Source organism: Myodes glareolus, chromosome 2 (assembly GCF_982192425.1).
Source record: "Myodes glareolus chromosome 2, mMyoGla1.1, whole genome shotgun sequence".
NCBI classification, from domain to species: domain Eukaryota; kingdom Metazoa; phylum Chordata; class Mammalia; order Rodentia; family Cricetidae; genus Myodes; species Myodes glareolus.
Window position 1 is genome coordinate 5,569,462 of NC_142027.1, and position 25,747 is coordinate 5,595,208.

Below are 25,747 nucleotides of genomic sequence, written 5' to 3' on the forward strand. Positions count from 1 at the left end.
AGGAGAGTGGCTGCCACTGCCAGGGAAGGATTAACAAAGGCTCCTAACTGAACAGACAAAGAGACTTACATAGGGCTTCTCTGGGGCGGAGTTTTCCCAGGGAGAAGAGGGATTGGTTAGTTTTCCCCGCTCAGAGATTGGTTAGTTTAGTTGGTCAGGGGCAGAGATGGCTTCGATTTCATGGCCAAACTGTGTTTCTTTCCCTCGTCTATTTTTGCTTTTGGCTCTAATCTTAGGACCAGGGCTTATTTCTTTCTCTGGTTGTGATTCTAGGGACAAAGTGTGTTTCTTTGACACTAGTTTCAGAGTCAGGGCATGTTTCTTTGGTCTCAGGTTCAGGGATAAAGACGTTTCTTTTACCTGACTCAGGTCTCAGATCCAGGGTGTGTTTCTTTCACCAGCTCTGGGTTCAGAGTCAGAGTGCTCAGTGATTGGCTGGTTTCCTGCTCCAGTTGTCCCTTTACCCTACACACTTACCAACTGAAACATCTCTTTGGTTCTGACGCTACCCTTCACATGCGGTTTGCTATGTCATCCTCACAGCTCACAGGGTAGCTTTCATGTGCACAGAAAAATAGAGGCTTAGGAAGCTGAGACTTGGCCGCTGTGCACAGACAGCAGGTGTGGGAATGGAATCCAGGCAGTGTCACACAAAGATGGCTTGCATCCTGCTTGATGCTGTAGAAAGGGAAAACGGGGCCTGAGGTTCCCCTAGGAGCCCCTGTGGAGAGAGGTGCACAGCTGTGGTTCCGAGACCGCCTCATTAATCTACACGCTTATCATTGACAGAAGAGAAGGAACATGAGCGCCCTGACAGCATGGCAGCCCACCCCTCTCCCCACTCAGCCGTCAACCTCCAACATTTCCGCAGATCAATATGTATGGATCAGTTTCTCCTCTTTTCCTGTTCTGTTCTTTGCCGTTAGCATTGGATCTTCTTTTCTGAAACATATTACGCCTGCCAAGGGACCTGGGACACATGTCGTCTACCCCCAGTACTGGACTTGATTGTTCACTTGTCACTGGAGTCTCTCTTTCTCTCCACTTGAGTTTGGTCACCAGCGTCGTATACTGTGTCTCACCACAGACACAAAGCAGTAAAACCCTGAGGCCACGGGCAGAAGCCTGTGAAGCCACGCGCTGCGCTCACAGACATCCCAGCTGATCGCTATTGTTGACCAACAGGCCCTTCATTCTGTTTTGGGAGACATAACTCCCAGTTTACTGACCCCACAGAGCGTAATGGAGTTTTCCAACCGAAAAACTTCACTTATGTGTTAATTTTTGGTTATATGATATGAAGCTGTCAAAACCTAGTTTGTTTTGTTTTCAATTAGTAAAAATGGCGCTTGTATGTGGCGGAATGTCGATGTAGCTGATGTCTATAAAATTCTACGCTGGAAGCTTCGCTGTGTTATCACAGAACACTCGGCAACACTCACAGTGGTTAATAGAAGGTGTGATGGCTGTGTTTGCAGATAGGAACCAGGTTTGGAAAGCTGGAAGAACTGACCTAGCCTTGTACAGCTGTGGGCACCAGTTTTGTTCCAGTGTCCCCATGAGCATGGCATTATCTCTTGAAATACAGGTAGACCCCTCATTAGGCAAAGATACGAGCACTCAGATTCCTACTGCACAAAGTCAAAAGGAGACGGAAGACTTTGTTTTCACTAAACAGGAACGTGAAAGTCAACATCTGCCTGTTGCAAACTTGGCAGGCACAGCAGAGAAATGCCCGTGTCATGCCTAGTCAAAGGAGAACTGGGAGATTGGCATTCTGGAGTGACATGAACTTCATATGGCCAGCCGCGGCCTGCAATCCGGCCATATTCTGTGATCTTGACCAATGCACACAAGATAGAGAAAGCTCTGGGCTCTAACTCTCACTCCGCCATTGTGAACTGGTCAGCTGCGCAGGATGCAGGATGAACATGCACCCGCAGCGCTTGGAACCTTCCCTCCTCTTCGCACATCCTTCTATAGCTTTTGATGCTCAGGATACAGCTAATGTGTGGCATGAGACAGGTACTGAGTGAAGGGATGTCTTCTGTTTTATTGAAGAGACAGAAACTCTAAGAAGTGTGTGGTGGCCACCACCAGAATGTGCCTCAAGTCCCCCAACATCTGGGAGGTGTAATGGACAGGGAATTGATAGAGCCCTCCTTTCCCTTCCTCCCCGTCTCCTCTCACAGGCTAAGACTCCATGACTCTGGCCTCTCCTGACCCCTCTCCCTGAACTCTCACACTCAAGTCCTGAACTAAACCTTGTGCATATTGAATCCCAGTGCCACACACTTGCCAAGGATCCAGGCTGATTCATATGTTGGCACAATGTGCCAGGAGGCCCTCCATCAGACTTCCCTATGGTCCCCAAGATTTCTGATCTGTGCCATACACATATTGACTTCTCTCAGATTTCTGATCTGTGCCATACACATATTGACTTCTCTCTCTCTCTCTCTCTCTCTCTCTCTCTCTCTCTCTCTCTCTCCTTCTCTAAGCAGTTAATTGCCACTGTACACTCTGAGATACAATCTCTAGAAGATTGCTTGCATGTTTTGTCACATAGAAAACACAATATTTCTCTGAAACTTAGGGGAAAACCCCAAGTGATTTTCCTTTATGGACACAGCCATCTACAACCACCAGTTCAAAACCGTAGCAGGTGTCCCTCAGGTCCAACCACACCTACAAGGACAATTTCTTAACCAGACAGTAACAAAGACTATAAGTAGTCATCTCTGCCATTTGAGGGATCCTGCTTGGAGCAAAAGGAGCAAGAGTCCCCTTTAGAAACACCCTCAGGTTTCCCCATCATGATCTTGACCACCCCCCTTGTTCATAAGATCCCTCCTCCCTCTTTTCCGCTGAACTCCAGGAGCTCAGCCCAGTGCTTGACTGTGGTCCCTGCATCTGCTTTCATCAGTTACTGGATGTAGGTTCTGTGATGACAATTAAGGCAGTCACTAATCTGAATAAAGGGGAAGGTCCTTTCAGATGCCCCCTCCACTATTGATAAGAGTCTTAGCCGGGGTCATCCTTGTGGATTCCTGAGAATTTCTCTAACACCAGGTTCCTCCCTAGTCCCATAATGGCTTGCTCTATCAAGATATCTCTCTCATTGCTCTCCCTCTTCATCCCTCCCCCAACTGGGTCTTCTTGATTCCTTATGTTCCCTTCTCCCATCCCACCCTTCCACACCCCTCCCAGTTTACTCAGGAGATCTTAACTATTTTCCTGCCTTGGGTCCTCCATGTGTGTCCTTCTTAGGCCCCTCCCCTTTTACCTCACTTCTTTGAGATTGTGGATTGTAGTTTTGTAGCTTGGTTACTTTGCTTTACATCTCATATCCACTTTTGAGTGAATACATACTGTGTTTGTCTGAGTCTATGTTACCTCACTCAGGATGGTTTGTTTGTTTGTTTGTTTGTTTGTTTGCTTGTTTCCATCCATCTGCCTGCAAATCTCAAGATGTCATTGTTTTCCACCACTGAGTAGTAGTACTCCATTGTGTAAAAGTACCACATTTTCTTTATCCATTCTTTGGTTGTGGGGCATCTAGGTTGTTTCAACATTCTGGCTATTACAAACAATGCTGCTATGAACATATTTGAGAAAGTGTCCTTATAGTATGATTGTACATCCTTTGGGTATATGATCAAGAGTGGTATTGCTGGGTCTTGAGGTAGATTAATTCCCAATTTTCTGAGAAATCACCATACTGATTTTCAAAGTGACTTTACAAGTTTGTACTCCCACCAGCAGGGAGGAGTGTTCCCCTTATTCCACATCCTCTCTAGCATAAGCTGTCATCAGTATTTTTTAATCTTAGTCATGATGGGAAAAAACACAGAGACCCTGACCCAAGCTAGTGGGAGCTCATGGATGGACTATGGCTTGACAACTGGGGAACCCACATGGGATGGAACTAGACCCTCTGAATGTGGTTAACAGTTATGTGGTCTGATCTGTTGGGGAGCCACTGGCAGTAGCACCAGGACCTAGCCCAGGTTCATAAACTGGTCTTTTGGAGCCCAGTCCTATTCTGGGAAGCAGGAAACTCCCTCCGCACTCCTGCGCAGACCACTGAAGAGGCAGCATGTAACTTGCCCAGCTGAGAAAGGTACGGAGCCATGTGGCTAATGTAGATAAGGATAATGGGGTAACATAAGTTATAAGAGTTAACAAGAAGCCTGACCTAATGGGCCAATCAGTTTATAACCTTATGGAGTCCTGTGTGTGATTTCTCTTTGGGATTTGCCGGCTATTGGATACCGGGCAGGACAGAAACCCCAACAAGCCAGCCCCGCCATACTACACAGTCCCTATGGTGGGATATATTGCTCATCCTTGATATGAGAGGGAGAGGGCCTTGGTCCTGCCTCAAGTTTGTATGCCAGACCTTGTTGACTCCCTAAGGACAGTTTTACCCCCCACCCCACAAGGAGCGGGCAATGGGAAGTGGGAGGTGGGGAGAGGGGGAGTTGCAGTTGGTATGTAAAATTAAAAGTAAATTTGTAATAAGAAAATATGAAGGAAAAAACCTCCTCAGGGTTGACAAGACACTTTGTTTCTTGGAAAGTCTGCCGTGACGGTGGTTGTTAAATGTTGGCTGAAGATGTGTTACATTGTTTATGATGCAGAGATGAGTTGGGTTCTTTTATGTTGCATTTGTTTACCCTGGTGAAGCTGTGTTACCTTGCCTGTCTAAAACACCTGCTTGGTGTGATAAAGAACTGAACAATTCACAGCTAGGCAGAACGGGTAGGCAAGGCTAGCAGGCAGAGAGAATAAACAAGAGGAGAAATCTGGGAAGAGAATATTAAGGAACAAGAAAAGGAGGAGAGGAGGACACCAGGGGCCAGCCACCCAGCTACACAGCAAGTCACAGAATAAGAAAGAAAGAACGGTATATAGAATAGAGAAAGATAAAAGCCCAGAGGCAAACAGTAGATGGGATAATTAGTTAAGAAATACTGGCAATAAATAATCCAAGCTAAGGCCAGGCATTCATAAGAAAGAATAAGACTCTGCGTATTTATTTTGGGAGCCAGGTGGCAGGCCCTCAAAGAGCCAAAAAGCAAAGAGTGAAAAGCAACCAACTACAGATGGTTTAAAATGTTTGGGTTTGGAATTACCAAGCTTACCCACAAAGAAGGACACCTACGCCTAAGATGCCAACCCAGGGCCCCCACGCCACCCACAAGCAGACATCCCGGGAAAGAGTGACTGCATGCAGGGGAGTAGAGCAGTTCTCTAGGCCAGCTTAGGACTGGAAGTCATAGCAAGATCATTTAAAGCTCATTTCCCCTGTGAAAGGAGACCCCACCACGCTGTTAGAGACACTAGAAATTAGATCAACCGCTGTGGAAATTGGTTTGGAGTTCCCTAATCAACTAAAAATGGGCCCAGCATATGGCTGAGCTATACCACCCCGGGTATTTCTCCAGAGAACTCCAAGCCAGCACATTGCAGAGGGGCTTACATTGGCAGTCGTGACGACGGTGATCACACCAGCAAAGGTACAGAGCCAGCCTCACTGTCTAGCGACAGAGGGGCAGAGAGAGAAAACAGTGTATATAAACATATGTTTATGGCTCTTTCAGCCATAGAAACAAATGAAATTATGGCACTGGCACAAAAATGGGTGCGACCGAAAAGCATCATATCATAGGCAGATGAAGCCAGACGCAACAAAGATCGCATTTTCTCTTGTCTGAGGGTCCTAGATTTTATACGCATACACGGTCTGAAAACAGAAATGAAATTGTCTGACAAACAAAGGGGATTGGTGGGAGTTGGGAGGGGGAGGGAAAAGCAGCAGTGGGCAGCACGGTCAAAGCATAAGATAGACCCGTATAATCATATCCTTATGAAATCCACTCCTGAGTGCAGTGAATATGTGCCAAAGAAAACAAGGACGCTGCTTCCCTCCGAGAGCTCTGCCTGTCCCGTGGATCCATCCGTCTCTCTAAAACAGAACACTGAAACAGCAAGGAGACAGTCGCTGATGGGGCATGGTGGTGCGTGTCCAGTGTTCTTCATCAGGGCATCCAAAGCAGAGTGGAAGCTGGCCCTCAGGATGCCTTTGATGAGACCTTGGAGTAAAATTATTCACTTCCAAGGCAAGCTGACAAGCCGTACCCTCCCCAGTCATTCTGTAGGAAGCCCGGGGCATTTGTACCCGTGGCAGGACATGGTTTCATTAATATTCATTTTCCTGGCTGCCGCGGTGATCAGGGAACGTGTGGAATTGTTTACCGCCAGGGTCTTGCCAACACTCTCTGTTTTAGAAGCTGAATTAACAACAGAGGAAAGTGGCTCTTGTTCCTATTTCCATAGCGAGAACAGAGGAGCGTAGCATTTAATAAGTTCCCCAACAGCGTTAAATTGATGTCAACAATAAAAAGGGAGTCCGAACCATTAGCACCCCACAGACATTAACTTTTATTATGCATATTAACACTGGCAACTCTACTTGGGTTTTTAACATTCGCACTCACACACACACACACATATTCATACTTACACACACCACCACCACCACACTTATTCTAAACCCAGATCTTGCAGATCTGGCAAATTCCCGAACGCATCTTCTCTACAAGCATGCTCACAATGTCCCTAAGCTCTCTCCTCCTTAAATGAAAACAAGTTTCTTTGCAATTAAAAACAACAAAATAACAAAGTAAGTGTCCTTCAGAGGGGAGCAGCCAGGTGTGTCCCAACTGAATGTCTGCTGCACTCCATCTCTCCCCCACAGAACCCATGGCTGGTTCCCTCTTCTTCTGACAGAGACAATTCACAGGGGTTCAAACCCACCCAATGGGTAACAATGCCCAAGACCCTCCTTGGGTCACTGCTTCTTAGGATCCCAGGAAGGACCAAGCAGAGTGAGTTGCCTTTTCAGATGCGAGGCCCTACATCATCTTGTCTTGTAGAACATGGAGTCAAGTGTCCGTGCCACCCTGGCTTCAGAGGGTTCACCATGAATGCCAGGTGGATTCAGGTTCTGTTGCTGAATGGGCAGGTAGCATTTAACATGAAAGATAAGGACAGCAGTACCACATTTTTATTTTGAATCTTCCCTACTTGAGGAAGGACAACGACTGTATTATCCAAGAGAGTATTGGGTGTCTTAGCACGATGGGGGAGCAACATGCCCTCTCCCATATACACCAGCAGAGGTAAAGCAGCCCCTCTCTGGCCTGACCTGAGTGGATGGTCAACACCATAACAAATTCTAGTCAGAACTGCTATGGAATTAAAGGACAGTCTAAAGGGAAAAAGTACAGTCGGCAGAGATATCATGGTTATATGCAATAAACTACGTCAACATCCATGACTTCTACAGGAAATTTACTACCAGAAACTATAATCCAAGATGCTATTATAAATTGACATTTTTGACAAGCTGATGTTTGACTATTCAAGTCTTGTCATGACTACATTGTCCAGACCAGGAAGTGGCTACGGTCGGTAGGAAGAAGCTACTCAGGGTGTTGTGCCAAGAAGGAGTCTGAGGTTGGGTTGATGAAATAGCACCATCTAGTCATAGCTGGTGATGACTATAAGGAAGAAAGGTGGGGCGCGGAGATGGATCAGTGGGTAAAGCACTTGCTACACAACTCTCACAGCCTGAGTTTGGCCCCATGAGAAACGGCAGAAATAGAAGAGTTCCTGCCTGTTCAACAAGGCGGAAACAGAGAACCAACGTACGTGGTCCTCTGCCCTTGACATGTGTAAGGTTACTTTCTCTCTCTCACACACAAGATAAAGTTAAATATTTTTTAGAAAGAATAAAAGGTGCCATGTTGTAGAGGTGGTATGCCCTTCTTGGACAACTCAGAAGTAGCATGCACACCAAGACACGTGGAAGACACGTGGATTAGGAATGTTGGGTTGGATTGGGCAGAATGAGGCTATCCTCCCCAGGCAGCATTGCTGGCATAACCATCAGAGCTTCAGGTGACCAGGGACATCCGTACCGCCAGCCCCTGAACGTGTACCCCAGGCTTGGGAATCCCAGTAGGCCTCATGTGGACAGCTGGCTGCTACTGCTACCACCTGTGTGTGCTTGTCAGAAGCAGCCCCCGCCCAGTCTCAGACCCATAGTGAATGGTCCATCTGGTTTTGGAGTGAGAGCTCACCACAAGGCCCTCATCATAAATGCCTGAGCTTTCCAGTCCTGTGTATTTTCTGGTTCCCAATCTCTGGCCTCTTTAAATTCTCCTTGATAATGCTAGCACCTTCCCAGCGCCTTTGAGCAACTTGGGCACCTTGTCAGAGCTCCAGCATCGAATCAGCGGCCAGCACAGCACAACCCTATCTCTGCCTGGCCCAGCCATTCTATAAAGTATCGACTGATTGGCTACTCTTCACTTAGTGGCTATGTACAGAAGAACGAGGGCAATTTCAAAGCACACACTCAGCAGAACAAACATCCTACCCAGAACTCGGGGCCACTTTAGGAAAGGCAGGAGAAGGAAAGACCAGATGATCAAGAGTCTCAAATGCGTCTCACACGTAAGTGTTTGAGGTTAGGGCACTCTCGTGAGCACGCTGGACGTGGCGGCACTCATACTCCGCGGAATAAGCGGTTTCTTTGCTCGGAGCTGTGAAGAGTGGGCACTGTGCCTGGATTGGGGAAGCAGTAACAGGAACTGAGATGCTCAGGATCCCGTTCTGAACTGAGTGTCACATTCAGTGAACTCTAAAATTAGTGTTTGAACCGAGCATGTGAATGACAGGAAGTGAGTGAACAGGAAGAAAGATGGGAACGATTTTCATCTTCTCGGCTGCAGCAAAGTCCATCAGATGTACCTCTTTGTCGTCAGTGCTGCAGAAACACAAGAGAGTAAGAGGAATGGAAGGGAATGATCAAATCTGTTTCCTTTGTATAAAACGAGTTTTCCTGGAGTGCACAGCCTGTTCTGCCTCTCCACATCTCCCTTCCTGCATCCCATCTTCGTGTTTATGGTTTCAAACTTTAACATTTGGAAGGCTTTGCTCCAAATAAGCCCATGACAGACATAAGAGCTTCACATGCCAAACAAACACCAGTCCTCCATCATTCCACAGGTCACCAGCCTCAAGAAACATTCCGTGGCCAGCACTCTATGCCAAATGACATTTCTCCCACCTTTGTTAGCGTCGGCTCATGCTAGATTTAATTTCGGATCCTTGGTGTAAAACGTTTTCCATAAAACTTCCTGTAAGTGGAGGCCTCTCCAGCACTCTAGGGTGGGTTCCAGGGAAGATTCAGATGTTAGGAGCTGGAAGAGGGCAGGCAGAGAACACTTTCACCCAGGCAGAAGTGTGGGGATGTAAGGGCCTGGCCCAAGGGCCCTAAGGGAAGTTCCAGCCCTGACACATGGAGAATATCTCTTTGATGGAGATCAGCAGCCCCAAGGCTTTTCTACTATTATCTCTCTGTCCAGCAGCTGGTGGGGATGGAGCCCTCACTCTCTGAGAGGTAAGTCAAAAGAACCCTTCTACATCCTTCTGTCTTGCACATGACCCACATTTCAAGACTATTTTTGAGCACAGACAGATATTCCTAGCAGGGAAGAACTTTTAGGCTACACAGTACTTTCCTTCTTACTTTCTTTTAAATTCTACAGAGAGTAAATGTTGGTACTGTGGAGGCAACAGGCTAACCAAACAAAGGGCGGTGGGGAGCAGGGAGGCTTGGGAAGAACATAAAGGAGACAGCGAGGAGAGAACAGATAGTTGACAAGAGGCAGCTGAGAGGGAAGTAGTCCCTGTCCCTGCCCAATACACACGCACGCACACATACAAATGCACACACACACACACACACACACACACACGTGCACACACATGCGCACACGCACACATGCACACACACACACGCACATGCACACACACAAGGTGCGTGCACACAATGCAAGCGTCATAGTCCATGACAACCTTCCATTCCTTACCTTCAGACCCTGGGAAATGTTAAATATTAGGGTGGTTTCCATCTTTGACTCCACAGCGAGTGAACTTATGAGTTCCTGGGACATGACTGTCTTCTAATACAGACACCGTATGGCGCATTTTCAACAAAAACTCATTTCGAATCTTGCCCGAGTCATCTCCTCAGCCTCCCTGTCAGAACCCACTTCCACAAAGAGACTTTGTACACACTTCCAGCATGTACATTGGTATGCTCTTTTTATAAATGTGATTAAAACAGGATGTATAAATGAACTTGTGATATAAATTTGTTTATGTAGAATAATAATACCCAAGTGTATAATGCGTGTACATGAACAAATACACATGCAGAAGCATTTACATTTCTATCTTGTGCACACTGAACGTTCTTAAGAGATCCTTTTAATCGTGTCCTAACAGAGTCCACAGTCTACAGTCCTGGCAAGGAAACCCTGTTAGAACCACAGAATTGCGAACAAGGAAACTCTCACCTTGTTGTCGTTCTTCGCCTGAGGTAGCAATGTGGCTGAACAAGATTGATAGCCCAATTTTAACACCGTCTCTCTGTGTCCCCATAACTTCACGCTGTCGTGTCTTTTCACAGTCAGCCAAGGACACACCTCCTCCTCTGGACCATGAACCGGCTTTGTGGCTGTGGCCCACTACCTTTGTGAGCTCTAGAACCAAATCCCCACCTCTACCTCTGACTTGCTTGTTACAGGATGAATTTAAATCAGATCTTGGGAAGGAACAGTGTTTTCTTCTGTACCTTGCCACAGTGAGATCTTCTTCTTTCAACTTGGGCCGACTGAAGGCCCTAACAGCCGGCAGTGGTCCTGGCTCCACCATGAATGTAAATGTGGCCATATTTGTGCATGAAGACCCTAGAAACTTACACCAGCACTGGGCTTCCTGAAAGATCCTACAAGGCAGTTGGGAGATATGAAGTACGATTCCAGGAGATGCTCACCCACACAAGCACCAGAGCTTGGTGGGTGGTTACATGGTGCCCAACACACTCATCACCCTACACCATAGTGCAAGTGTCCAGGGGTTAACAAAATCTTGAGTGTGTACACTCTAATAGTGAGATCCCCAGATTGTATATGCTCAGCTTGTCTCTCCTGAAGGAGGTCCACCTCAGAACAAGCTCAGATTTTTCTTATCAAAAATTATATTAAGACAGAACCAGATAAAAATCCCTGCATAGTCACATTCAACATAATGGCATGACTTTGCCTGGTGGGCTTCTTAGGGAAGTGTCCCTCTCGACCCCAGATCCAGAGAGGAACTCTGGAGAATTACCACAATGTGGAAGGGCTACCACCAATGACTGTGGCCCTGCCAGGCTAGCCCACTCAGCCACACCTGCATGTCTAGCTGCCAGCCGTACCTTCACCAAGACCTCCTGCTCCACATCCTGGAAGAAGCTCTCACTCCCTTCTCATGATGTCCCTACTCCCAGATCTCAGTCCTCCTCCGGCTCCAGTCCCTGGAGCCACAGAGGAGGGCCTTCACCAGGGTCTCCTCCACAGTTAGCTATGGACCCTACACGCACTGCCCCTTGACCTTCCTCCAGTGATTTATGGGAAAGTGGACGTCTGGCAAGCTGTCACCTCATTTTTCTGTCTCTCGTTTACACATCACTGTGTTAGATGCCCACCATGATACCTGATGGATCAGATACTTTAGGATGAAGCATTCTTATGTTTCGATACTTGGTCTGATCGTGGAGCTCACATGTGGCTTTGGGGAGACAACTGTTTTAGCATAGTGTAGTACAAAGGTGACCCTTTCTCAGTGACAAACATTTGCAATTGTCATTTAGAGCTATAATCTATAGAACACCGAGGTTCAGTCTTCAACAACCCCAATCTCCTGGAGGAACCTCCCCCCAGAGGTAGACGCCCTGTCACTTAGCTGCCTCTAAGTTTCTTACCCTCCCCTGCCTGATGAAGTCAGAAGTCCAAGTTACAAACCACAGAGACTGGAGAGGAGGGTGTCCTGCTCCACTGGTCCCTTAAACTAACACTGTTCAGAATCCCGAGTTTCTTCTGAGATTCAAGGCAACCTCTTAGCCATGAGTCCCTGTAACATTTAAGGAAGCAAGGTACACTCTCCCATCCTACAGTGGCACAGAGTCAACATTCCGCTGAGAGAAGGAAGGAACAGGAGGCTAGGATGAGAAGACTGTCTCAAAGCAAGATTCTCTGTGTTCATGCTTGGTCCAGGCACATGGTACTATCTGAGTGCCAACTGACTTGGACATCTGTAGGAAGAAGGGTTGCTTGTTTGTCCCAGCTACCCAGAACCAAAATAATCACACAAAAAGTGTATTAATCAAATCACTGCTTGGCCCATTAGCTCTAGCTTCTTATTGGCTAACTCTTACATTTTAATCCAACCCATTTCTATTAATCTGGACATCACCATGAGGTTGTGACCTACCAACAAAATTCTGGCATATCTGACTCTGGCAGTGGCTCCATAGCATCTCCTGACTCTGCCCTTCTTTCTCCCAGCATTCAGTTTTGTCTTTCCCGCCTACCTAAGTTCTGCCCTATCAACAGGGCAAAGCAGTTTCTTTATTCATTAACCAAGAAAAGCAACAGTTAGACAGAAGGACCTCCCACACCAGATATCCTTTGACCCTGCCATTTTCAGTTCACATGGTCTCTCCCGTAAGCTAGCTTCATGAAGTACCTGCTGTTTGCTTTAGCATACACCTCATATCTCTGGAATTTCTAGTTGTTGTGTGGCATTATCCTGCTCCTGGAGACATGAACAAATGTCAGCTCATTTTACACAGGGAACTGGCAATCTAAAGTTCAGACAGCACCAGTCTAATTTGGTGAACTAATGAGCTGTATTGGGGTTACTTACAGGACTGTGACTAAGGGGTTACTCACAGGAGAAGAGTTGTCTCAAAGACAACTACATCACCAAAGCCCAACATGGACGATGGCTCATGAAAACCAGAAACTCAGGGAACACTGCAAAATCTGCAGGCTCCTGGGAAGACTGGAGGGCCCTCCACAGGTGACTTAGTCTATATGAGTCTCTACCAGGCAGCTCGGCCGTCTTTGTTTGGCCCAGGCAGTTCAGTTGCTCTGTTTATTTCAGACTGTTCAACTTATGCAAAGGCTCTTCTCTGCAGCTCAGCTGGACTGAGAGTTTCTCTCCGCAGTCCTTACTACTTACACGTGCTTAGGAAGGGGTACATAGCAAATATCATCGGTTTCAGGGACTTCCTGGAGCTGTTTAGAGTGCTCAGTTCCTGGGTTTGAGTTACCAAAGGATGAAGTATTTCACTTCCCTTAGACCATGCTGTTGTTTTGCCTCCTGTAAATGTCTTGTCTTAAAGGACCCCAATGTCTCACCTCCCTCTTAGCCACCTATGTCTTAGTAAGCTTCCCCCGCCCCCCAAAGCAGAAAGATTACCTGGAAAAGATTGCAACCTAACAGTGGTATCCTAAATTCTGCATTGCAATTTGGGTTTCAGTTTCCTAACTTAAGATACAATGCACTCCAGAGCTCCACGCAGGGACACTCTTACCAACTTCTGTGCAAATCAGCACCTCTCATGTGAGTGTGTGCTTGCTTTCGGGAGCCGTTATGCTGGAACCTGTCACACATAGAGTTTTGTCTTTCAGGCACCTTCTGTATTGTCCCAGCATGAAGCACATCTCTGTTTAACATGCCGATCTCTTCAGAAATTGCTGAAGCCTTGCTCACACCCACCTTGTCCACAACTGTGAAGTTTTCAAGGTCCTCTCTTCTCCAAACTGCACAGGGCACATCTTCTGTTCCATCGCTATTGCTCACCCTGGCTTTCACTGTAAGCCTGGCCAAAAGGAGCAAGTGATAACAGTACTGCATCCTAAATGCTACAATGCTGACGTGAAATTTACTACACCATGAACTGGTCTGTTACCTCTGAATTCATGCTCACTCAGATCTTGAGTTTTCTGAACCAACTGAGAGCAGATGTACATACATCATACCGTGTCCTTTCTCTTTCCGTCAACATGTTTCCTGAAAACATGGTATTTTTTGAAAGAAGTTATAGTTCAGGGAAATTGACAATAATAAAATACTTCTGTCTAACTAAAGATTATATTCTTATTTATCAAATATAAAACACATCCTCTATAAAACGTTCCCTCAATGCATGACCCAGCCAACTATCATGGACTGCATTTATCTGTCATCTCCCTGTGCTACTGACGCTGTGATTTCACTGTCACCATAGCTGTGACACTTCGGGAGGATGTACGTCATGTTTTCTCTAATAATTGTTCAAAATGTGTCCCTTTGATGTCCCACTGTGATTAGATACAGGTTAGCACATCCTCACAGGATTCCATGGTGGTGCTTATTTGTGGGCACCATGTACTAGGCTAACCCATTCCCAGGTGAATTCGTCGTGGTGATTATCCATGGGCACCATGCACTAGGCATATTATGTTCACTATTCTTTTTCACCATGGCAAGGAATTATGTGGCCTCTCCTCTGCCCAGTAATAAACCAACCCCTTGCAATTAATAAATGATCGAAAAGGAAACCTTTCAAACCATGGTCTTCCATAGATTTATCATCCGTTGATGATATTGGTCCACAACCCTTTACTGGGATAATCAAAAGCACGAGCTTCAGGGTTTTTAAATAACATCCTTTAACCAACAGCCTCAGGCCGAATGCTTGCTGTTCCTAACAACTAAGGAAGACACTAGACCCTGCCTCTTTGAGCTTCTTTGCTTTCAAAGGAATATTTCTGCAACATGAAAGCTAGACCTCGTGGTCACAAGGAGGAAGAGTCCTGGAGGGATTTGTTCTCGGGTAGAGAAACCTTGAGAGGAAGCAGTGACTTTGTCCAAATCCAGAACGAGTTTCTATCCCCAGCCACAGAAAAGCATTCGTCACACCTAAGCAGATCTTGCTTAATATGGACCCTTTGAACTCCAAGGTTCAGGGGCAAAAGGTGACCTATTTTATTAACTCTGAGTTCTAATCATATTAGATACCTGAAAAACCAACATCCAGCAGTAAGCGATCGATTGAGTGTGTGTGTGGTGCGTGTATACACGTGTTTATTGGGAGTGGGTAACCTGTACACTTTAGGTGTCTTCCCCTACAATGCTTTCCTTTTTTTAAAAAAAATGATGAGACAGAATCTCTCGCTGAACCTGGAGCTGACCATTTCTTTCAGCTAGACTGGCTGGCCAGTGAGACCCCGGGACTGCCTCTCTCTGCTCTTCCAGTACCAGGATTCTAGACACAGGTCACCACACACACCAGTGCCGGGGTTCTAGACACAGGTCACCACACACACACCAGTGCCAGGGTTCTAGGCACATGTCACCACACCCAGGTTTTACAAAGGTTCTAAAGGTCCAAACTCATGTCCTCACGCTCCCCAGCAAGCCCCTACCCACTGAACCCTGTCCTCAGAGTGGAGTCATTTTTTCTCCAGACGCACATGGGTGAACATTTAGTCTAAACACCCCTTATACACAGATGAGCGGTTTTCTTGTGTTTGCCCAGATAGTCCCCTCTAACAGCAGCTGTCACTGTGTTATTAGTGACAGCTCTCTCTTCCCCTTTTCTCAGAACATAAATTATACCCTCATCCCTATTCATAGGCCTGGCCTTCGAAACAATGCCCGACCGCTTATCTCAGACCTGCGGCTTCCTTTACTCTTTCACGTATAATGAGGATGATTCATCTTCTCTGCGACCAGAAACTCCAGAGATGTAAAGAAGAACAGGAGACTCGTGCACGACCCGCTTAGCTTGCTCCTTATCCCGAGACTGTGGAAATTTCCACCTTTGTCGTCACATTTGATTGTCACAGCCGGGTTGTGACGGGACACCCTGAGCTGCAATACCAGCTCCACATGTTTACTGCTGCAAACGCTGAAGTGAGCGACTTCCAGCCCAAACCTCCCACCTCGAAATCTCATTCTCCCTCCGCTCTATTACATTCCCCAGGAGACACCTGGGAATGGAAATGTGTAGGAACAGTTGAAAGCAATGCTGGTTAATGCTACCGCGTCCTCACTTGTTGCATGCCGCTAAAGCTCCCAGCAATCTTTGGAGGTTGGCACTAATGGGAAAAACACTGCTTGCTCGGGATAAGCAGCAGCCAGACACCTGCCTCTGGGCTCCTAAATGCTGGAGCTGTGGTGCAGAGGCTCACATCTGTCTGCCCCCTACTGAGCTCACAACTACTATCATCTAACCACCTGGCATTTCTTTTCTAAATCAGTTCTATTGAGCTTTGGTGTACACGGTATCTGTAAATTTCCCCTTTCCCCAAGATGTGTGATGTAAGGGGGAGGTCACTGGGCTACAAGGATGGAGCCTTGATGAGTGAGATTAGTATGCTTGCAAAAGAGGACCCAGAGAGCTCCCACACCCATTCAACCACATGGGAGCTCAGCCAGAGGGTGCCCTCTGTGAACCAGAAGGGAAGCCTTACCAAACCTGATGGTGCCATACCCTTGGACTGTCTGCTCTCTAAGACCATGAGCAGTGAGTACCTGCTATTTCCAAACCACCAAAGTCGTTGTTCCTGAAGCCTGGGTGGTCTAAGACGAGCACAACCAATTGCCCCCCTGCACCCATTCCTGCCCTGGCTTCCTCTCCCCTGCTTTCTGTTTTACAGTCTTTCTCCTTACGCTAAAATTTTATATACATGAACAAGAGCAGTGGCAGAGTCTTTCAGTGTCAGACCAAATTCTGTTCGAGCTCAGCTTCCTGCCCTTCTCTGCAGGACATAGCCCTGCTCAGGGGTGCCTTGTGTTTACAAGGCTCTGCCCTTCTTCTCTTTGCTTCATCCATACTTAGCAGAGAAACTGAAAGTCTCTACTAATCAAGTGAAACAAAAATTCTTATTAACCAAAAATTAAAATTTGGTTGTCCTCAGTCTGCACCCACACACAACCTCTCCAGGAAGATTTCCTATGATCCCCCAGATCCCACTTCTGAGCCCTACTGACAATTCAGTTCTCTCTCTCTCTCTCTCTCTCTCTCTCTCTCTCTCTCTCTCAAAACAAAAAGTATCCTGCTTCACGAATCAGGAAATATGTGCCCCTTTTCTCTCTATTGCTGTGGAACAATCCTTTGTGCACTATGAATATGCATTACTCTCATTGGCTAATAAAGAGCTGGGCAGGAGGAGGTTGGGGTGGACAAAAATGACTAAGAGGATGCTGGGAGGAAGAAGGGCAGAGTCAGAGGAGTAGCAGTCTGGACAGAGAAGGAGTCAGCTACACAGAATGGGATAGAGAAAAGCACAAGTCCCAGGGCAACACATAGATGAATAGAAATGGGTTAAGTTGTAAGAGCTGGTTAGTAACCAGCCTGAGAGATTGGCAGAGCATTTACAATTAATATTGAGTCTCTGTGTTGGTTATTTGGGAGCAGGAGGTCAGGACAGGAAAACTCCACCACAAGCTATTGTAGTAGCTTATGAGTGGAACTTCTGGGTGTCCCCCTCGACATTTGAAGGTTGACCGCCATGATGTCTTCTCTGAGGACAGTGAGGCCCTGTGAGGCAGGTGTATGACAGCATTTTCAGATCATGAATTTTCCGGAATCCAGAAGCTTCAAGGCTTTCTTGCTTGCTTTTCCTCTTACACGAGGACACATGATTCTTTAAATCCATCTGCTTCGGTTCTAACTCCCCCATGACCAAGGCTGTCAGCAGAACAACCCCATAGAAGAGGCTGAAACGCACACAGGAGTTTCTGCACATGCATGTCTCCCTTGTGCTGAGACTGAAACACACACACAGGAGTTTCTGCACACGCGTGCATCCCTTGTGCTGAGGGATGGTTTTAATTTCCCCATTTCTAATGCTCCAATCACAGTGTTATAAATATTTTGTCCTTTTCCGGTGCATTTTCCGTCTCTCCCCAGTAAAGCTTGGTTTATTGTGTCCATAAATAAGAGACAAAGGCAGACATTAGTTCTCTTTAAGAAAACAAAGGTACAGTTCTTTTTATGCCATCAAATTAAGTTGGCTCCTTCACTCGCTTGAATTATGTAAGACAATTCCAGAGAGGAAGAAAGAAATCAGCATTAAGAATGAAATCCCCACTTGAATAGGAGGAAGGAGAGCTGCGGGGCCACACAGCCAAGCTTCCCTTCCTCCCCTTTCCTTTGCAGGCCTCGTGGCTTCTGTCCAAATGCCCTTGGAATGCTGCAGACTACAGTGCTTTCTCTCAGACCTTCCTTCTGTGTCAGGGTGGGAGTCTCATAGCCAGGATGAATGGAAGGGTGCAGCGTTGATGGAGTGGGAGCCAGGGGAGGTGGGAAGGCTGGCAAGAAATCCCTTCCGGGGTGAGGCCATAGGAACAGGGCGGGGGGTGTTACGTTCAACATACAGTACCTACCTGTATGAAAGTTCTTAGAGGTAGATCAAGCAATATGCAGTTATGTACCGCAGAAACACAATTCTATCGCCCGTAGACCGCATACAAAGGTGGGCCTTGAAGAACTCAGCGCTCAGTGGTGTCGTGGCCGTTAGAACAGCATAGTGCAACACATCCTCGCTGGTTATGGCGACTCTGATTTCTCAAACTTACTCTGCTGCTGGCTGTATGAAAGGCTGGGGCTGGAGAGGTGACACAGGAGTAAAACTCTCGCTACACAGGCATGAGGATCTGAGTCTGGATCGCAGGACCGACGGAAAAGACGGACGTGGTGGCACTGACTGGGGACACAGGCTAACCCCTTGATGCTGCCCAGCCAGTGTAGGCAAATTGGTGAGCCCCAGGTTCAGCGAGAAGCTGTCCCTGAGCCACCAGTCCCTGGTGCCCTTTAAAAGCCCATTCGCTAGCAGAGCTTGGCTGTCCCAGGGTCACTCACTCACCTACACTGGTAGCTGTGGGTTTTCAGCAGAGGCCACCATCTCAGGTTAATTAAGTAATACACACTTCTCCACTCTCCAATTAATGCCATTTAGTCCCTAAATAAACAGAGAGCAATTTTATAATCACGGCAACACAAGCTACTTGTAATTACAGATTGATAAAACAGAGCATCTAGTCCCACATTAAGACATTTCCAGGGCTGAATAAACACAGCCCCACTCAGGCGCTCAGATGTGTCTGTGGCTTGTTTCGTTGCTCTCCCTGCTGCTCCTCCCAGAACAAAGAAGCCTGATTTCCTGCTTTTGTTTCCCCTCTCGAGTCGGCCAGATTAGAGCAATTTTAACGGGCCCCTGAATCACCCCGCTCCTTTCTGCCTCCGTGGTTCCATTACGTGGGACCAAACACAGAGGCATTTGTGAGAGCTTGCTGTGCCAAGGCTTCACAGGCGCGCTCTGTACCCCAGGGTCTATGGTAAAGTTTCTAGGGCTGGGATAAAACACCACGACCCAAAGCAGCTTGGGAAGGGAAGGGTTCGGTTGGCTTACACTGCCATAGCACTGTTCATCAGCAAAGGAAGTCAGGACAGGAACTCCAGCCAGGAGTCTGGGTTTGACAGGTTGATGCAGAGGCGCCAGGGAGATGCGCTGCTCACTGGACAGCTCCTCCTGACTTGCTTAGCCTGCTCCCTTATAGCACCAAGGATGAGCTGGGCCCTCCCACATCAACCAGTAATCAAGAAAAGATACTACAGGTTTGCCCACAAGTCAGTCTAGTGGGGGCATTTTCTCAACTGAAGTTCTCTCTTCCAAAATGACTCCAACTTCCAAAACAACACAAAACTAGTGGGCACACCTACCACAAAAGCTAGGTAGGAGGACACATGGCAGGGCCGGGGGTCCCTCCTCTCCTGCCAGGAGCCTGTTACTGGAAGGCCACCTCATCAGGAGATATATTAACCAGATGCAACTCCAGGGAACTCACGTTTAAATCCCAGGTGTCAAAAAGTGCAACAAGAAATTCCATGTAGCTGTAGCCCAGATAGTGCATGAGTTATACCAACAAACCGCTTGTTTATCTGCCGTTTAAATGCAACCAGGCATCTCTATATTTTATCTGGAAACTTTGCCAGGCAGAAATCTTAACCCACATTCCTTGGAATGCCTATGATCTTGAAGTGTCTGCCTGAAATTAAATCAGAGTGATAAAAAATACCATTTGAAGGCTCAGGAGATGGTTCCGTGAAGTTCTTGCCTGGTGAGCAGGAGGACCTGGGTGTAAATCCCCTAACACACATGTAAAAGCCAGGCACGGTGACTCACACCTATAATCCCAGCACTGTGAAGGCAGACATCGGCAAATCCTGGAGCTTACCAGCTGTCCAGTCTACCTGAATTGGTGAGCTCTAGGCTCAGTGAGAGACCCTGCCTCAAAATGCAATATGAAGTGAGATAGAAGATGCTAGAGGTTGACCTATGACCAACATACACACAAACACATACACACTCACACTCACACATGGATGTTCCACAGACTCACAAAACATGTTATGTACAGATATATAATTTGGCATCTAACTTTTCTAGACTACATGCCAAGAACATTCCCTTGTTTCCTTATAGCCCCTAGCCTCAGAAGGAGGAAGTCATTCCTGTCCTTGCTACTTTACAGGGGAAAGTAAAGGCAAACAGAGATCAGATCCCTGTGCAAGCGTCTTCTAGGCCCTGTCCCAAGACTTCATCCTTCACTTAAATGTAATGCATTTGCCTGCACCCATAGGACCTTACTTTGGAGACACTGAGCATGACCAGGAGGAGAGTCAGTTACTCACACCTCGGTCAGAGTAGCTCTCTGAAAGCAGAGGATGCTGGAAGATGACTTCCACCCCTGTTCACAGATGCCATACCCTGTGGGAATCACCTGGGGTATGAACCTGGCATTCCATTGTAAGGAGCCGTCAGAACATCACCATTGTTAAATGGTGCTGGCCTCCTACAGCTTGGAGGCAAACAGATCCTTTGTTGCTACTGCAGGCCAGAGTGCCTGGGGCTTGTATTTTTGCATTACAGAGCCTTGGTTCCCTGGCCTATCTCGAAATTCCCAGCTCCAGCAAATGGTATTAACCAATCAGCATCCGAGCCTCTCCACCCTAGAAAAGCAGCTGCTTTTTTTTGGGCTTCTCACTCTCTCTCTCACTTCCTCTCTCCCTTGCTCTCCCTCTCTCTCACTTCCTCTTTCGCTTTCTCTCCCTCACCTGCTCTCCCTCTCTGTCTTTTCTCTCTTTTTCCTTTTCCCCATTTTCCTCAACCAAGTGCTCCAAATAAAGGCATGATTTGGGAAAGAATCTCGATTTCGTGGTCTTCTCAGCTTGCTGGACAAGGGGGGGCATCTCACACTCCATAAACCTCCAAATGCTGCCGATACTTTTAGCCTAAGGACCACACTGAACACTGCTGTGTTGGGGTAAGCATTGTCTTAGTTAGGGTTTCTGTTCTTGTGAAGAGACACCACGGCAACTCTTAGAAAGAAAATTTAATCAGGTGGCTTACAGTTTCAGAGGTTTAGTCCATTACCATCATGGTGGGAGATGGTGGCAGGCAGGCAGCCATGGTGCTGAAGAAGGAGCTGAGAGCCCTGCATCTTGACCCACAGGCAGCAGGAGCAACTGTGTCATACTGAACGTAATTTGAGCAAAAGACCTCAAAGCCTGGCTGCACAGTGACACACTTCCTTCAGCAAGGCCATACCTCCTAATGGCCACTCCCTTCTTTCAGACCGCCACAAGCACAAACTTGGTCATGTGCCACCTTCAGTTTATATTTCATACCTGTGACCTACTAACTACACAACACGGCACCCGCCCCTTCATCTCCCATGCTCGGTTTCCTCGCTTATAGCATAAACAATACAGAAACATAGACAAGCTAGTACTGCATTGTAGACATACATAAAGGGTTGCGTGAAATACTGCAAACCACACAGCTGGCACTTGAAGCTGGAAAAGTCAGTGTCTTGTTAACATCATGATTTGACTATTGTTAAGATAGTGGGAAGGGGCGGAGCTCTCCCGAATCCTGTCCTAGCCTTTATCCAGGTACACCTTTCTCTCTTCCCCCCTCCCCTCTGGGGCCACAAGATCTCCCCAGAGCTGCTCCCTTGCACGCTGGGCCTGGGAAGTGGGCTCAGGCCGGCAGGGGCAGTTCCTTTGCTTTGAGAGCCTGCCTGAGGACAGGTAAGCTCTGTCTCAGCTCAGCCACACTCCTGGCCAGCAAGAGACAGTGATCTTCTAGCAGACATCCATTGGAGGAGGGGTGAGTTTTCTCCTGTCCCGAGGGCTTTGGCTAGGAGGAATTCAGACTTTCCCCGCCCCCCTCGACTTTCTGGTCACCAGGCAGAGGTGGGCCCTCCTTGTGGAGCTCTCCTGAATCCTGTCCTAGCCTTTATCCAGATACACCTTCCTCTCTTCCCCCCTCCCCTCTGGGGCCACAAGATCTCCCCAGAGCTGCTCCCTTGCACGCTGGGCCTGGGCTGTGGGCTCAGGCCGGCAGGGGCAGTTCCTTTGCTTTGAGAGCCTGCCTGAGGACAGGTAAGCTCTGTCTCAGCTCAGCCACACTCCTGGCCAGCAAGAGACAGTGATCTTCTAGCAGTCATCCATTGGAGGAGGGGTGAGTTTTCTCCTGTCCCGAGGGCTTTGGCTAGGAGGAATTCAGACTTTCCCAGCCCCCCTCGACTTTCTGGTCACCAGGCAGAGGAGGCTCCTCCCTGCAGAGCTCTCCCAAATCCTGTCCCAGTCTTTATCCAGGCACACCTTCCTCTCTTCCCCCCTTCCCTCTGGGGCCACAAGATCTCCCCAGAGCAGCTCCCTTGCGCACTGGGCCGGGGCTGTGAGTGCAACCCGGCAGGAGGGAGTGCCTGTGTTTCAATAGACTGCCTGCCGAAAGGTAGACCTTCTGTCAGTGAAGTCCCTGCCCAACAAGGGAACCTGACCTGGTACCAGAAGATCCAATAGAGAGCATTTGAAGGAAGAGATGGGCAGATGCCAAGGCAAGAACTCCTCCAACAATCTAAAAAACAACATGAAAACACCAGATACCCATGACCCTACAATAGAAGGTCTTGAACCTCTTAATTCAGAAGAAGCGGGAAAAAATGCCATTATGAAAGCAATAGAGTCCCTTAAACAGGATATGAATAACTCCCTTAAAGAACTGGATGAAAAGTACAACAAAAAGATTGAAGAAATGAGTAAAGAAATGGATGAGAAATATAACAAAAAGTTCAAAGAAATGAGTAAATCCCTGAATGATACACTGGGAAACCAAGAAAAAACAATCAAACAGGTAATGGAAACAGTTCAAGAATTGAAAACTGAAATGGAGTCAATGAAGAAAACACAAAACGAGGGCCGGCTGGATATGGAAAATCTAGGTAAATGAACAGAGACTACAGAATCAAGCATAACCAATAGGATACAAGAGATGGAAGAACGAATCTCAGAGTCTGAAGATACCATAGAGAAAATAAATGCTCTGATCAAAGAAAACAGCAAATCCAATAAATTCTCATCACAAAACATTCAAGAAATCTGGGACACAATAAAAAAACCAAATCTAAGAATAATAGGGATTGAAGAAGGAGAAGAACTGCAGATCAAAGGACCAGAAAATATATTCAACAAAATTATAGAAGAAAACTTTCCCAACATAAAGAATGATACTCCTATGAAGGTTAAAGAAGCATACAGAACACCGAATAGACTTGATCAAAAAAAAAAAAACATCCCCTCGCCATATAATAATCAAAACACAAAACATACAGATTAAAGAAAGAATATTAAGAGCTGCAAAGGAAAAAGGGCAAGTAACTTATAAAGGTAAACCTATCAGACTTACACCGGACTTCTCTATGGAAACCATGAAAGCCAGAAGGTCCTGGATAGAGGTACTGCAGAAACTAAGAGAGCATGGATGCAAACCCAGACTACTATACCCAGCCAAGCTATCGTTCACTATCAATGGAGAAAACAAAATATTCCAAGATAAGAACAAATTTAAACAATTTGTAGCCACAAACCCAGCCTTACTGAAAGTAATAGAAGGAAAATCGCAACCCAAGGAATCCAACATTGCCAACATTACCTACAATAACTCAGACATCTAGCGACCCTTCACGAGCTTAACTCAAAAAAGGGACACATACAAACTCTATTAAACAAATAAACAAAAAATAATAACCAGAGTCAACAACCACTGGTCATTAATACCACTTAATATTAATGGACTCAATTCACCTATAAAAAGGCACAGAGTTAGAGATTGGATACGAAAACAGGATCCAACATTCTGCTGTTTACAAGAAACACACCTCAACCACAAAGACAGACATCTACTCAGAGTAAAGGGCTGGGAAAAGGTTTTTCAAGCAAATGGACCAAAGAAACAAGCAGGTGTGGCCATTTTAATTTCAAAAAAAATTGATTTCAAACTAAAATCAATCAGAAGAGATGGAGATGGACATTTTATACTCATAACAGGAACAATTCATCAGGAGGAAGTCTCAATCCTGAATATCTACGCCCCTAATATAAAGCCTCCTACTTATGTAAAAGAAACACTTCTAGAACTCAAGGCAGTCATCAAACCACACACACTAATAGTAGGAGACTTCAACACTCCTCTCTCACCAATGGACAGGTCAATCAGACAGAAACCTAACAGAGAAATAAGAGAAATATTGGAGGTATTGAATCAAATGGACTTAACAGACATCTATAGAACGTTCCACCCAAATAGGAAAGAATATATCTTCTTCTCTGCAGCTCATGGAACCTTCTCGAAAATTGACCACATACTGGGTAACAAAGCAAACTTCCACAGATACAAAAAAATATTAGTAACCACCTGTGTCTTGTCAGACCACCATGGATTAAAGTTAGAATTCAAGAACAGTGCTACCCCCAGGAAGCCAACAAATTCATGGAAGTTGAACAGTCAACTACTGAATCACCCCTGGGTCAAGGAAGAAATAAAGAAAGAAATTAAAGTCTTCCTTGAATTTAATGAAAATAAAGACACAACATACTCAAACCTATGGGACACTATGAAAGCAGTGCTAAGAGGAAAGTTCATAGCACTAAGTGCCCAATTAAAGAAAACGGAGAAAGCACACATTGGAGACTTAACAGCACACTTGAAAGCTCTAGAAAAAAAAAGAAGCTGATTCACCCAGGAGGTCTAGAAGACTGGAAATAATCAAACTGAGGGCTGAAATCAACAAAATAGAAACAGAGAAAACAATCCAAAGAGTCAATGAATCAAAAAGCTGGTTCTTGGAGAAAATCAACAAGATCGACAAGCCCCTATCCAAATTAATCAAACGGCAGAGAGAGAACATGCAAATTAATAAGATCAGAAATGAAAAGGGGGACATAACCACAGACGCAGAGGAAATTCAGAGAATCATTAGATCTTACTACGAAAATTTATATGCCACAAAGTTGGAAAATGTACAAGAAATGGACATTTTTTTAGATAAGTACCATATACCAAAGTTGAACCAAGACCAGGTGAACAATCTAAACAGACCAGTCAGTCGTGAAGAATTAGAAGCTGTTATTAAAAATCTCCCTACCAAAAAAAGCCCAGGACCAGATGGTTTCAATGCAGAATTCTACCAGAACTTCCAGGAAGAGCTAATACCTATACTCCTTAATGTATTTCACAATATAGAAACAGAAGAATCATTGCCAAACTCTTTTTATGAGGCTACAGTTACCCTAATACCAAAACCACACAAAGACACGACCAAGAAAGAGAATTACAGACCAATCTCACTCATGAACATTGACGCAAACATACTCAATAAAATACTGGCAAACCAAATCCAAGAATACATTAGAAAAATTATCCATTATGATCAAGTGGGC

The 25,747-nt window shown here is 46.2% G+C and overlaps 1 long non-coding RNA gene across 1 annotated transcript; it reads right to left on the bottom strand.

Annotated features, from left to right (window-relative positions):
• Positions 1-17,147: 17,147 nt before the first annotated feature.
• Positions 17,148-21,483, bottom strand: LOC125392948 (uncharacterized). The gene is made up of 3 exons (XR_007229649.3): positions 21,372-21,483; positions 18,825-18,920; positions 17,148-18,566 (listed from the first exon to the last, which is right to left on the bottom strand). It is a non-coding gene; the product is annotated as an uncharacterized LOC125392948 (long non-coding RNA).
• Between the last annotated feature and the right edge of the window lie 4,264 nt (positions 21,484-25,747).